This window comes from Argiope bruennichi, chromosome 10 (genome assembly GCF_947563725.1).
Source record: "Argiope bruennichi chromosome 10, qqArgBrue1.1, whole genome shotgun sequence".
Lineage (NCBI taxonomy): Eukaryota > Metazoa > Arthropoda > Arachnida > Araneae > Araneidae > Argiope > Argiope bruennichi.
Window position 1 is genome coordinate 111,519,787 of NC_079160.1, and position 13,422 is coordinate 111,533,208.

Below are 13,422 nucleotides of genomic sequence, written 5' to 3' on the forward strand. Positions count from 1 at the left end.
GCACCGTACCTCCTGGGTGATGTGGAAAGCGGTTGCATTTAGAATCATTTTGATTCATGAGAATAATTTCTTTTTTTCGCTCTACAGTTAATTTATTTTTTACTTCCACTTTCCATTTCCATTCTCCAGTTTCTTCGGGAGATATACCTATCGGGGAACCTGCCCTGCTCATTTTGCTAAAGTGGTAATGCATTCCAAGCACCGTACCTCTTGGGTGATGTGGAAAGCGGTTGCATTTAGAATCATTTTGATTCATGAGAATAATTTCTTTTTTCGCTCTACAGTTAATTTATTTTTTACTTTCAATTTCCATTTCCATTCTTCAGTTTCTTCGGGAGATATACCTATCGGAGAACCTGCCCTGCTCATTATGCTAAAGTGGTAATGCATTCCAAGCACCGTACCTCCTGGGTGATGTGGAAAGCGGTTGCATTTAGAATCACTTTGATTCATGAGAATAATTTCTTTTTTTCGCTCTACAGTTAATTTATTTTTTACTTCCACTTTCCACTTCCATTCTCCAGTTTCTTCGGGAGATATACCTATCGGGGAACCTGCCCTGCTCATTTTGCTAAAGTGGTAATGCATTCCAAGCACCGTACCTCCTGGGTGATGTGGAAAGCGGTTGCATTTAGAATCATTTTGATTCATGAGAATAATTTCTTTTTTCGCTCTACAGTTAATTTATTTTTTACTTTCAATTTCCATTTCCATTCTTCAGTTTCTTCGGGAGATATACCTATCGGGGAACCTGCCCTGCTCATTATGCTAAAGTGGTAATGCATTCCAAGCACCGTACCTCCTGGGTGATGTGGAAAGCGGTTGCATTTAGAATCATTTTGATTCATGAGAATAATCTCTTTTTTTCGCTCTATTCTTAATTTATTTTTTACTTCTACTTTCCATTTCCATTCTCCAGTTTCTTCGGGAGATATACCTATCGGGGAACCTGCCCTGCTCATTTTGCTAAAGTGGTAATGCATTCCAAGCACCGTACCTCTTGGGTGATGTGGAAAGCGGTTGCATTTAGAATCATTTTGATTCATGAGAATAATTTCTTTTTTTCGCTCTACAGTTAATTTATTTTTTACTTTCACTTTCCATTTCCATTCTCCAGTTTCTTCGGGAGATATACCTATCGGGGAACCTGCCCTGCTCATTTTGCTAAAGTGGTAATGCATTCCAAGCACCGTACCTCCTGGGTGATGTGGAAAGCGGTTGCATTTAGAATCATTTTGATTCATGAGAATAATTTCTTTTTTTCGCTCTACAGTTAATTTATTTTTTTCTTCCACTTTCCATTTTTATTCTCCAGTTTTTTCGGGAGATATACCTATCGGGGAACCTGCCCTGCTCATTATGCTAAAGTGGTAATGCATTCCAAGCACCGTACCTCCTGGGTGATGTGGAAAGCGGTTGCATTTAGAATCATTTTGATTCATGAGAATAATCTCTTTTTTTCGCTCTATTCTTAATTTATTTTTTACTTCTACTTTCCATTTCCATTCTCCAGTTTCTTCGGGAGATATACCTATCGGGGAACCTGCCCTGCTCATTTTGCTAAAGTGGTAATGCATTCCAAGCACCGTACCTCTTGGGTGATGTGGAAAGCGGTTGCATTTAGAATCATTTTGATTCATGAGAATAATTTCTTTTTTTCGCTCTACAGTTAATTTATTTTTTACTTTCACTTTCCATTTCCATTCTCCAGTTTCTTCGGGAGATATACCTATCGGGGAACCTGCCCTGCTCATTTTGCTAAAGTGGTAATGCATTCCAAGCACCGTACCTCCTGGGTGATGTGGAAAGCGGTTGCATTTAGAATCATTTCGATTCATGAGAATAATTTCTTTTTTTCGCTCTACAGTTAATTTATTTTTTTCTTCCACTTTCCATTTCCATTCTCCAGTTTTTTCGGGAGATATACCTATCGGGGAACCTGCCCTGCTCATTTTGCTAAAGTGGTAATGCATTCCAAGCACCGTACCTCTTGGGTGATGTGGAAAGCGGTTGCATTTAGAATCATTTTGATTCATGAGAATAATTTCTTTTTTCGCTCTACAGTTAATTTATTTTTTACTTTCAATTTCCATTTCCATTCTTCAGTTTCTTCGGGAGATATACCTATCGGGGAACCTGCCCTGCTCATTATGCTAAAGTGGTAATACATTCCAAGCACCGTACCTCCTGGGTGATGTGGAAAGCGGTTGCATTTAGAATCATTTTGATTCATGAGAATAATCTCTTTTTTTCGCTCTATTCTTAATTTATTTTTTACTTCTACTTTCCATTTCCATTCTCCAGTTTCTTCGGGAGATATACCTATCGGGGAACCTGCCCTGCTCATTTTGCTAAAGTGGTAATGCATTCCAAGCACCGTACCTCTTGGGTGATGTGGAAAGCGGTTGCATTTAGAATCATTTTGATTCATGAGAATAATTTCTTTTTTTCGCTCTACAGTTAATTTATTTTTTACTTTCACTTTCCATTTCCATTCTCCAGTTTCTTCGGGAGATATACCTATCGGGGAACCTGCCCTGCTCATTTTGCTAAAGTGGTAATGCATTCCAAGCACCGTACCTCTTGGGTGATGTGGAAAGTGGTTGCATTTAGAATTATTTTGATTCATGAGAATAATTTCTTTTTTTCGCTCTACAGTTAATTTATTTTTTACTTTCAATTTCCATTTCCATTCTTCAGTTTCTTCGGGAGATATACCTATCGGGGAACCTGCCCTGCTCATTATGCTAAAGTGGTAATGCATTCCAAGCACCGTACCTCCTGGGTGATGTGGAAAGCGGTTGCATTTAGAATCACTTTGATTCATGAGAATAATTTCTTTTTTTCGCTCTACAGTTAATTTATTTTTTACTTCCACTTTCCACTTCCATTCTCCAGTTTCTTCGGGAGATATACCTATCGGGGAACCTGCCCTGCTCATTTTGCTAAAGTGGTAATGCATTCCAAGCACCGTACCTCCTGGGTGATGTGGAAAGCGGTTGAATTTAGAATCATTTTGATTCATGAGAATAATTTCTTTTTTTCGCTCTACAGTTAATTTATTTTTTACTTCCACTTTCCATTTCCATTCTCCAGTTTCTTCGGGAGATATACCTATCGGGGAACCTGCCCTGCTCATTTTGCTAAAGTGGTAATGCATTCCAAGCACCGTACCTCTTGGGTGATGTGGAAAGCGGTTGCATTTAGAATCATTTTGATTCATGAGAATAATTTCTTTTTTCGCTCTACAGTTAATTTATTTTTTACTTTCAATTTCCATTTCCATTCTTCAGTTTCTTCGGGAGATATACCTATCGGGGAACCTGCCCTGCTCATTATGCTAAAGTGGTAATGCATTCCAAGCACCGTACCCCTTGGGTGATGTGGAAAGCGGTTGCATTTAGAATCATTTTGATTCATGAGAATAATCTCTTTTTTTCGCTCTATTCTTAATTTATTTTTTACTTCCACTTTCCACTTCCATTCTCCAGTTTCTTCGGGAGATATACCTATCGGGGAACCTGCCCTGCTCATTTTGCTAAAGTGGTAATGCATTCCAAGCACCGTATCTCCTGGGTGATGTGGAAAGCGGTTGCATTTAGAATCATTTTGATTCATGAGAATAATTTCTTTTTTTCGCTCTACAGTTAATTTATTTTTTACTTCCACTTTCCATTTCCATTCTCCAGTTTCTTCGGGAGATATACCTATCGGGGAACCTGCCCTGCTCATTTTGCTAAAGTGGTAATGCATTCCAAGCACCGTACCTCTTGGGTGATGTGGAAAGCGGTTGCATTTAGAATCATTTTGATTCATGAGAATAATTTCTTTTTTCGCTCTACAGTTAATTTATTTTTTACTTTCAATTTCCATTTCCATTCTTCAGTTTCTTCGGGAGATATACCTATCGGAGAACCTGCCCTGCTCATTATGCTAAAGTGGTAATGCATTCCAAGCACCGTACCTCCTGGGTGATGTGGAAAGCGGTTGCATTTAGAATCACTTTGATTCATGAGAATAATTTCTTTTTTTCGCTCTACAGTTAATTTATTTTTTACTTCCACTTTCCATTTCCATTCTCCAGTTTCTTCGGGAGATATACCTATCGGGGAACCTGCCCTGCTCATTATGCTAAAGTGGTAATGCATTCCAAGCACCGTACCTCCTGGGTGATGTGGAAAGCGGTTGCATTTAGAATCACTTTGATTCATGAGAATAATTTCTTTTTTTCGCTCTACAGTTAATTTATTTTTTACTTCCACTTTCCACTTCCATTCTCCAGTTTCTTCGGGAGATATACCTATCGGGGAACCTGCCCTGCTCATTTTGCTAAAGTGGTAATGCATTCCAAGCACCGTACCTCCTGGGTGATGTGGAAAGCGGTTGCATTTAGAATCATTTTGATTCATGAGAATAATTTTTTTTTTCGCTCTACAGTTAATTTATTTTTTACTTCCACTTTCCATTTCCATTCTCCAGTTTCTTCGGGAGATATACCTATCGGGGAACCTGCCCTGCTCATCATGCTAAAGTGGTAATGCATTCCAAGCACCGTACCTCCTGGGTGATGTGGAAAGCGGTTGCATTTAGAATCATTTTGATTCATGAGAATAATTTCTTTTTTTCGCTCTACAGTTAATTTATTTTTTACTTCCACTTTCCATTTCCATTCTCCAGTTTCTTCGGGAGATATACCTATCGGGGAACCTGCCCTGCTCATTATGCTAAAGTGGTAATGCATTCCAAGCACCGTACCTCCTGGGTGATGTGGAAAGCGGTTGCATTTAGAATCATTTGATTCATGAGAATAATCTCTTTTTTTCGCTCTATTCTTAATTTATTTTTTACTTCTACTTTCCATTTCCATTCTCCAGTTTCTTCGGGAGATATACCTATCGGGGAACCTGCCCTGCTCATTTTGCTAAAGTGGTAATGCATTCCAAGCACCGTACCTCTTGGGTGATGTGGAAAGCGGTTGCATTTAGAATCATTTTGATTCATGAGAATAATTTCTTTTTTTCGCTCTACAGTTAATTTATTTTTTACTTCCACTTTCCATTTCCATTCTCCAGTTTCTTCGGGAGATATACCTATCGGGGAACCTGCCCTGCTCATTTTGCTAAAGTGGTAATGCATTCCAAGCACCGTACCTCTTGGGTGATGTGGAAAGAGGTTGCATTTAGAATCATTTTGATTCATGAGAATAATTTCTTTTTTTCGCTCTACAGTTAATTTATTTTTTACTTCCACTTTCCATTTCCATTCTCCAGTTTCTTCGGGAGATATACCTATCGGGGAACCTGCCCTGCTCATTATGCTAAAGTGGTAATGCATTCCAAGCACCGTACCTCCTGGGTGATGTGGAAAGCGGTTGCATTTAGAATCATTTTGATTCATGAGAATAATTTCTTTTTTTCGCTCTACAGTTAATTTATTTTTTACTTCCACTTTCCATTTCCATTCTCCAGTTTCTTCGGGAGATATACCTATCGGGGAACCTGCCCTGCTCATTATGCTAAAGTGGTAATGCATTCCAAGCACCGTACCTCCTGGGTGATGTGGAAAGCGGTTGCATTTAGAATCATTTGATTCATGAGAATAATCTCTTTTTTTCGCTCTATTCTTAATTTATTTTTTACTTCTACTTTCCATTTCCATTCTCCAGTTTCTTCGGGAGATATACCTATCGGGGAACCTGCCCTGCTCATTTTGCTAAAGTGGTAATGCATTCCAAGCACCGTACCTCTTGGGTGATGTGGAAAGCGGTTGCATTTAGAATCATTTTGATTCATGAGAATAATTTCTTTTTTTCGCTCTACAGTTAATTTATTTTTTACTTCCACTTTCCATTTCCATTCTCCAGTTTCTTCGGGAGATATACCTATCGGGGAACCTGCCCTGCTCATTTTGCTAAAGTGGTAATGCATTCCAAGCACCGTACCTCTTGGGTGATGTGGAAAGCGGTTGCATTTAGAATCATTTTGATTCATGAGAATAATTTCTTTTTTTCGCTCTACAGTTAATTTATTTTTTACTTCCACTTTCCATTTCCATTCTCCAGTTTCTTCGGGAGATATACCTATCGGGGAACCTGCCCTGCTCATTATGCTAAAGTGGTAACGCATTCCAAGCACCGTACCTCCTGGGTGATGTGGAAAGCGGTTGCATTTAGAATCACTTTGATTCATGAGAATAATTTCTTTTTTTCGCTCTACAGTTAATTTATTTTTTACTTCCACTTTCCACTTCCATTCTCCAGTTTCTTCGGGAGATATACCTATCGGGGAACCAGCCCTGCTCATTTTGCTAAAGTGGTAATGCATTCCAAGCACCGTACCTCTTGGGTGATGTGGAAAGCGGTTGCATTTAGAATCATTTTGATTCATGAGAATAATTTCTTTTTTTCGCTCTACAGTTAATTTATTTTTTACTTTCAATTTCCATTTCCATTCTTCAGTTTCTTCGGGAGATATACCTATCGGGGAACCTGCCCTGCTCATTATGCTAAAGTGGTAATGCATTCCAAGCACCGTACCTCTTGGGTGATGTGGAAAGCGGTTGCATTTAGAATCATTTTGATTCATGAGAATAATTTCTTTTTTTCGCTCTACAGTTAATTTATTTTTTACTTCCACTTTCCATTTCCATTCTCCAGTTTCTTCGGGAGATATACCTATCGGGGAACCTGCCCTGCTCATTTTGCTAAAGTGGTAATGCATTCCAAGCACCGTACCTCTTGGGTGATGTGGAAAGCGGTTGCATTTAGAATCATTTTGATTCATGAGAATAATTTCTTTTTTTCGCTCTACAGTTAATTTATTTTTTACTTCCACTTTCCATTTCCATTCTCCAGTTTCTTCGGGAGATATACCTATCGGGGAACCTGCCCTGCTCATTATGCTAAAGTGGTAATGCATTCCAAGCACCGTACCTCCTGGGTGATGTGGAAAGCGGTTGCATTTAGAATCACTTTGATTCATGAGAATAATTTCTTTTTTTCGCTCTACAGTTAATTTATTTTTTACTTCCACTTTCCACTTCCATTCTCCAGTTTCTTCGGGAGATATACCTATCGGGGAACCAGCCCTGCTCATTTTGCTAAAGTGGTAATGCATTCCAAGCACCGTACCTCCTGGGTGATGTGGAAAGCGGTTGCATTTAGAATCATTTTGATTCATGAGAATAATTTCTTTTTTTCGCTCTACAGTTAATTTATTTTTTACTTCCACTTTCCATTTCCATTCTCCAGTTTTTTCGGGAGATATACCTATCGGGGAACCTGCCCTGCTCATTTTGCTAAAGTGGTAATGCATTCCAAGCACCGTACCTCTTGGGTGATGTGGAAAGCGGTTGCATTTAGAATCATTTTGATTCATGAGAATAATTTCTTTTTTTCGCTCTACAGTTAATTTATATTTTACTTTCAATTTCCATTTCCATTCTTCAGTTTCTTCGGGAGATATACCTATCGGGGAACCTGCCCTGCTCATTATGCTAAAGTGGTAATGCATTCCAAGCACCGTACCTCCTGGGTGATGTGGAAAGCGGTTGCATTTAGAATCATTTTGATTCATGAGAATAATCTCTTTTTTTCGCTCTATTCTTAATTTATTTTTTACTTCTACTTTCCATTTCCATTCTCCAGTTTCTTCGGGAGATATACCTATCGGGGAACCTGCCCTGCTCATTTTGCTAAAGTGGTAATGCATTCCAAGCACCGTACCTCCTGGGTGATGTGGAAAGCGGTTGCATTTAGAATCATTTTGATTCATGAGAATAATTTCTTTTTTTCGCTCTACAGTTAATTTATTTTTTACTTCCACTTTCCATTTCTATTCTCCAGTTTTTTCGGGAGATATACCTATCGGGGAACCTGCCCTGCTCATTTTGCTAAAGTGGTAATGCATTCCAAGCACCGTACCTCTTGGGTGATGTGGAAAGCGGTTGCATTTAGAATCATTTTGATTCATGAGAATAATTTCTTTTTTTTCGCTCTACAGTTAATTTATTTTTTACTTTCAATTTCCATTTCCATTCTTCAGTTTCTTCGGGAGATATACCTATTGGGGAACCTGCCCTGCTCATTATGCTAAAGTGGTAATGCATTCCAAGCACCGTACCTCCTGGGTGATGTGGAAAGCGGTTGCATTTAGAGTCATTTTGATTCATGAGAATAATCTCTTTTTTTCGCTCTATTCTTAATTTATTTTTTACTTCTACTTTCCATTTCCATTCTCCAGTTTCTTCGGGAGATATACCTATCGGGGAACCTGCCCTGCTCATTTTGCTAAAGTGGTAATGCATTCCAAGCACCGTACCTCTTGGGTGATGTGGAAAGCGGTTGCATTTAGAATCATTTTGATTCATGAGAATAATTTCTTTTTTTCGCTCTACAGTTAATTTATTTTTTACTTCCACTTTCCATTTCCATTCTCCAGTTTCCTCGGGAGATATACCTATCGGGGAACCTGCCCTGCTCATTTTGATAAGTGGTAATGCATTCCAAGCACCGTACCTCTTGGGTGATGTGGAAAGCGGTTGCATTTAGAATCATTTTGATTCATGAGAATAATTTCTTTTTTTCGCTCTACAGTTAATTTATTTTTTACTTCCACTTTCCATTTCCATTCTCCAGTTTCTTCGGGAGATATACCTATCGGGGAACCTGCCCTGCTCATTATGCTAAAGTGGTAATGCATTCCAAGCACCGTACCTCCTGGGTGATGTGGAAAGCGGTTGCATTTAGAATCACTTTGATTCATGAGAATAATTTCTTTTTTTCGCTCTACAGTTAATTTATTTTTTACTTCCACTTTCCACTTCCATTCTCCAGTTTCTTCGGGAGATATACCTATCGGGGAACCTGCCCTGCTCATTTTGCTAAAGTGGTAATGCATTCCAAGCACCGTACCTCCTGGGTGATGTGGAAAGCGGTTGCATTTAGAATCATTTTGATTCATGAGAATAATTTCTTTTTTTCGCTCTACAGTTAATTTATTTTTTACTTTCAATTTCCATTTCCATTCTTCAGTTTCTTCGGGAGATATACCTATCGGGGAACCTGCCCTGCTCATTATGCTAAAGTGGTAATGCATTCCAAGCACCGTACCTCTTGGGTGATGTGGAAAGCGGTTGCATTTAGAATCATTTTGATTCATGAGAATAATCTCTTTTTTTCGCTCTATTCTTAATTTATTTTTTACTTCTACTTTCCATTTCCATTCTCCAGTTTCTTCGGGAGATATACCTATCGGGGAACCTTCCCTGCTCATTTTGCTAAAGTGGTAATGCATTCCAAGCACCGTACCTCCTGGGTGATGTGGAAAGCGGTTGCATTTACAATCATTTTGATTCATGAGAATAATTTCTTTTTTTCGCTCTATTCTTAATTTATTTTTTACTTCTACTTTCCATTTCCATTCTCCAGTTTCTTCGGGATATATACCTATCGGGGAACCTGCCCTGCTCATTATGCTAAAGTGGTAATGCATTCCAAGCACCGTACCTCCTGGGTGATGTGGAAAGCGGTTGCATTTACAATCATTTTGATTCATGAGAATAATTTCTTTTTTTCGCTCTACAGTTAATTTATTTTTTACTTCCACTTTCCATTTCCATTCTCCAGTTTCTTCGGGAGATATACCTATCGGGGAACCTGCCCTGCTCATTTTGCTAAAGTGGTAATGCATTCCAAGCACCGTACCTCCTGGGTGATGTGGAAAGCGGTTGCATCTAGAATCATTTTGATTCATGAGAATAATTTCTTTTTTTCGCTCTACAGTTAATTTATTTTTTACTTCCACTTTCCATTTCCATTCTTCAGTTTCTTCGGGAGATATACCTATCGGGGAACCTGCCCTGCTCATTATGCTAAAGTGGTAATGCATTCCAAGCACCGTACCTCTTGGGTGATGTGGAAAGCGGTTGCATTTAGAATCATTTTGATTCATGAGAATAATCTCTTTTTTTCGCTCTATTCTTAATTTATTTTTTACATCCACTTTCCATTTCCATTCTCCAGTTTCTTCGGGAGATATACCTATCGGGGAACCTGTCCTGCTCATTTTGCTAAAGTGGTAATGCATTCCAAGCACCGTACCTCCTGGGTGATATGGAAAGCGGTTGCATTTAGAATCATTTTGATTCATGAGAATAATTTCTTTTTTTTCGCTCTACAGTTAATTTATTTTTTACTTTCCATTTCCATTTCCATTCTTCAGTTTCTTCGGGAGATATACCTATCGGGGAACCTGCCCTGCTCATTTTGCTAAAGTGGTAATGCATTCCAAGCACCGTACCTCTTGGGTGATGTGGAAAGCGGTTGCATTTAGAATCATTTTGATTCATGAGAATAATTTCTTTTTTTCGCTCTACAGTTAATTTATTTTTTACTTCCACTTTCCATTTCCATTCTCCAGTTTTTTCGGGAGATATACCTATCGGGGAACCTGCCCTGCTCATTTTGCTAAAGTGGTAATGCATTCCAAGCACCGTACCTCCTGGGTGATGTGGAAAGCGGTTGCATTTAGAATCATTTTGATTCATGAGAATAATTTCTTTTTTTTCGCTCTACAGTTAATTTATTTTTTACTTTCCATTTCCATTTCCATTCTTCAGTTTCTTCGGGAGATATACCTATCGGGGAACCTGCCCTGCTCATTATGCTAAAGTGGTAATGCATTCCAAGCACCGTACCTCCTGGGTGATGTGGAAAGCGGTTGCATTTAGAATCATTTTGATTCATGAGAATAATCTCTTTTTTTCGCTCTATTCTTAATTTATTTTTTACTTCTACTTTCCATTTCCATTCTCCAGTTTCTTCGGGAGATATACCTATCGGGGAACCTGCCCTGCTCATTTTGCTAAAGTGGTAATGCATTCCAAGCACCGTACCTCTTGGGTGATGTGGAAAGCGGTTGCATTTAGAATCATTTTGATTCATGAGAATAATTTCTTTTTTTCGCTCTACAGTTAATTTATTTTTTACTTCCACTTTCCATTTCCATTCTCCAGTTTCTTCGGGAGATATACCTATCGGGGAACCTGCCCTGCTCATTTTGCTAAAGTGGTAATGCATTCCAAGCACCGTACCTCCTGGGTGATGTGGAAAGCGGTTGCATTTAGAATCATTTTGATTCATGAGAATAATTTGTTTTTTTCGCTCTACAGTTAATTTATTTTTTACTTCCACTTTCCATTTCCATTCTCCAGTTTCTTCGGGAGATATACCTATCGGGGAATCTGCCCTGCTCATTTTGCTAAAGTGGTAATGCATTCCAAGCACCGTACGTCCTGGGTGATGTGGAAAGCGGTTGCATTTAGAATCATTTTGATTCATGAGAATAATTTCTTTTTTTCGCTCTACAGTTAATTTATTTTTTACTTCCACTTTCCATTTCCATTCTCCAGTTTCTTCGGGAGATATACCTATCGGGGAACCTGTCCTGCTCATTTTGCTAAAGTGGTAATGCATTCCAAGCACCGTACCTCCTGGGTGATGTGGAAAGCGGTTGCATCTAGAATCATTTTGATTCATGAGAATAATTTCTTTTTTTCTCTCTACAGTTAATTTATTTTTTACTTCCACTTTCCATTTCCATTCTTCCGTTTCTTCGGGAGATATACCTATCGGGGAACCTGCCCTGCTCATTATGCTAAAGTGGTAATGCATTCCAAGCACCGTACCTCTTGGGTGATGTGGAAAGCGGTTGCATTTAGAATCATTTTGATTCATGAGAATAATCTCTTTTTTTCGCTCTATTCTTAATTTATTTTTTACATCCACTTTCCATTTCCATTCTCCAGTTTCTTCGGGAGATATACCTATCGGGGAACCTGTCCTGCTCATTTTGCTAAAGTGGTAATGCATTCCAAGCACCGTACCTCCTGGGTGATGTGGAAAGCGGTTGCATTTAGAATCATTTTGATTCATGAGAATAATTTGTTTTTTTCGCTCTACAGTTAATTTATTTTTTACTTCCACTTTCCATTTCCATTCTCCAGTTTCTTCGGGAGATATACCTATCGGGGAATCTGCCCTGCTCATTTTGCTAAAGTGGTAATGCATTCCAAGCACCGTACGTCCTGGGTGATGTGGAAAGCGGTTGCATTTAGAATCATTTTGATTCATGAGAATAATTTCTTTTTTTCGCTCTACAGTTAATTTATTTTTTACTTCCACTTTCCATTTCCATTCTCCAGTTTCTTCGGGAGATATACCTATCGGGGAACCTGCCCTGCTCATTTTGCTAAAGTGGTAATGCATTCCAAGCACCGTACCTCCTGGGTGATGTGGAAAGCGGTTGCATCTAGAATCATTTTGATTCATGAGAATAATTTCTTTTTTTCGCTCTACAGTTAATTTATTTTTTACTTCCACTTTCCATTTCCATTCTTCAGTTTCTTCGGGAGATATACCTATCGGGGAACCTGCCCTGCTCATTATGCTAAAGTGGTAATGCATTCCAAGCACCGTACCTCTTGGGTGATGTGGAAAGCGGTTGCATTTAGAATCATTTTGATTCATGAGAATAATCTCTTTTTTTCGCTCTATTCTTAATTTATTTTTTACTTCTACTTTCCATTTCCATTCTCCAGTTTCTTCGGGAGATATACCTATCGGGGAACCTGCCCTGCTCATTTTGCTAAAGTGGTAATGCATTCCAAGCACCGTACCTCCTGGGTGATGTGGAAAGCGGTTGCATTTAGAATCATTTTGATTCATGAGAATAATTTCTTTTTTTCGCTCTACAGTTAATTTATTTTTTACTTCCACTTTCCATTTCCATTCTCCAGTTTTTTCGGGAGATATACCTATCGGGGAACCTGCCCTGCTCATTTTGCTAAAGTGGTAATGCATTCCAAGCACCGTACCTCCTGGGTGATGTGGAAAGCGGTTGCATTTAGAATCATTTTGATTCATGAGAATAATTTCTTTTTTTTCGCTCTACAGTTAATTTATTTTTTACTTTCCATTTCCATTTCCATTCTTCAGTTTCTTCGGGAGATATACCTATCGGGGAACCTGCCCTGCTCATTATGCTAAAGTGGTAATGCATTCCAAGCACCGTACCTCTTGGGTGATGTGGAAAGCGGTTGCATTTAGAATCATTTTGATTCATGAGAATAATTTCTTTTTTTCGCTCTACAGTTAATTTATTTTTTACTTCAAGTTTCCATTTCCATTCTCCAGTTTCTTCGGGAGATATACCTATCGGGGAACCTGCCCTGCTCATTTTGCTAAAGTGGTAATGCATTCCAAGCACCGTACCTCCTGGGTGATGTGGAAAGCGGTTGCATTTAGAATCATTTTGATTCATGAGAATAATTTCTTTTTTTCGCTCTACAGTTAATTTATTTTTTACTTCCACTTTCCATTTCCATTCTCCAGTTTCTTCGGGAGATATACCTATCGGGGAACCT